A 2500-nucleotide genomic window follows, 5' to 3' on the forward strand; every position below is an offset into this window, starting at 1 on the left:
CTCATCTCTCTCTCTCTCTCTAATAATATATATATATTATATATATATAAATATATATATAGAGAAATATGTATTTATATATATATGTGTGTGTGTGTGTGTGTGTGTGTGTGTGTGTGTGTGTGTGTGTGTGTGTGTGTGGGGTGTGTGTGTGTGTGTGTGTGTGTGTTGGTGTGTGTGTATGTGGTGTGTGTGTGTGTTCATATGATGCCAGATGTCTTTTCGTTGCAATTGCACAGTGCCACAAAAACAGATTGTCATATCTCCTCATTGTCCCTCACTAATGTATGAATCGTATACCCTGATAGTCAAAAGTAAATCATAATCTTTTCGATTTTTTTATGAATTAAATATCGTAGATACAGCCTTCTAAAGATTCGATATGGCCCCTTTAGGTATGAAAAAAGCATGAATAACGACCGATATGACTAATAACATTTTCTCCTTAATGCTATCTCTTACGACTTGTCAGAATTTCTGACCTAATGTTCTCTGTAAACTTGATATCATCTCAAGGGGATCACTCCATGTGACCTGAGTGTGCATTTGTCATCATAAATCCCATAGGAGTCGTGCAGATGCAATAAATCAGGTGATAAAACCTTACGAATTCCAATTACAGATAATATATGTGATTTGTAGTTTACCCTCTTAAAATAATGTGTTTTACATTTATAAATATAACGAGAACTCTTGTATGTCATCAATGTTTCCCTGTCGTGGCTGTTTTCTTGTTACATTATACCAGTTTCAATTGCTTTAATAAGTAAAACAACATATTCCCAGCAATAAGGGTGGCATTGCCCAAGACGATCTAATATTTGCAAACTTTTCACATAATTTCATTGGCGACTATTACTTATCAAAGGAAATATATACGAAATACCATTAGCGAATCATAGCATTCACACCAAACAAGAGTATTCCCTTCACAAAATACTGAAGACTATGCATATAGAGCGTTGTTCCAGGGCTATCCCTCGGCTAACCCGTGCTGTTGAAGCAGGTTGAAGCACGGAGGTGGTCGCTAATCAGGGGCTGGCTATTCCCGCCTGTGTTAACAGAAGGTTCCCCTTCGTCGGCAGCAGGACTTATGGAGAGGCGCGGTCCTGGCGGCCACGTCACGATTGGGTTAGCGCCACTGGCCATGATGCTTCTTTTCTCGGCTCGCATAAATCCTTATGACAAAGGATTTATGGTCCTGGCACGAGTACTAGCAGCAAGTGTCACATGCCGGAAACCGAAACCAGTGAGATGGTGGGGGAATGATAAAGAATGTTGGCCCATGCTATGGCGAAGGATAATGAGGAAGCGGGGGTGAGGGTATGGCAGTCACAAAGCGTCAGGTGACGTGGTGAAGTTATTTAAAAACGGGGATGTGAGGGCTGTAGCAAGGGGAGGTTATTTATTCTAGAAATTAAAAACACTACAAACCAAAAGAAAAACTACGTTAAAAAGGAACAAAACGAGAACACAAATAAAAGAAAACAAAACAAACAAAAGGGATAGGAAAGGGGAAAAACGAAAATGAAGGAGTAGGAGGTGGCTTCAAAGGAAGCAGCCGAGCCTAAAAAACTGCATCCACTTCTTCGTCCCATGCCAAAGAAAAAAGATCATGGCCTAATACCGAGCTCCAGCCAAAACGAAAGATGGTGTATCCAGCCAGTCGGTATGCCAAGCACGGAGTGTGTCGGTTTACAGACCAATCTACGCCACTCAATGTTCAGAGGAAGCAGAGAAGCTTCCTCGTGGAGTTCAGATGTAATAAATTGGTCCCAACTTACCATATAGATCCATCTGAGTGCTTTATTCTGAACAAGCTGGAGATTGCGCTTGTTAGTGTATGCTGTTTGTGTTAGAGCAAGTGGTGTGTATGTGAGGAGAGGTCTGATTAGTGTTTTGTATAGATGCAGCTTTTGTGCGTGGGGCTGCACTTTTAAATCGATAAAGTGAATGTAAGGTTTTCTTACCAAGGCGGCCTGTAAATCAATATGTAAATGAAATCGAAAGTGGGTATCAAGGATGGTACAAGAGGATCTGATTTGGAGAGGTGCTTGTAGTCTGTCGAAGGTGTTGAGGTAAATGTTGTCATAAGGAGGGAAATTTTCGTCGTCTTATAAAGAGAACATTGTTTGTGTCGCGTTTTGTCCCTTTATACGCCTTTCTGCCTCCCATCTCGAGACGCTGTCGAGTTTCGTCATTAATGCGCTGAACGACACCTGAAAGCGCACTGTATCGAGCTAGGGCCCTACAGGGCGTCAGCATAGAGGATAGTGAGTGAGTCTGTTGTGTAAGGGGTCTGGAAGGTCGTTTGTGTATAATGTATAAAGTGTTGGGCGATTATGCTGCCCTGAGGTACTCCAGCGTGCATTGAAATTGTGCCTGAAACTTTATTTTGAAAATTTAATTTTAACCTGCGGTTATCAAGAAAACTGCAGAGTAATCTTTATTAAGGTGGAAAATTAAATTTGGTATACAGCTTGTACTTCAGGCCAGCATG

General features: G+C 41.2%; 1 protein-coding gene across 1 annotated transcript in view; it reads right to left on the reverse strand.

Annotated features, from left to right (window-relative positions):
- Positions 1–2500, reverse strand: part of LOC119573510 (insulin receptor-like) — a 26772-nt gene that overhangs the window by 10237 nt on the left and 14035 nt on the right. The gene's annotated exons all lie outside the window — the stretch shown is intronic.

Source organism: Penaeus monodon, chromosome 5, assembly GCF_015228065.2.
Source record: "Penaeus monodon isolate SGIC_2016 chromosome 5, NSTDA_Pmon_1, whole genome shotgun sequence".
In the NCBI taxonomy this organism is placed as follows: domain Eukaryota; kingdom Metazoa; phylum Arthropoda; class Malacostraca; order Decapoda; family Penaeidae; genus Penaeus; species Penaeus monodon.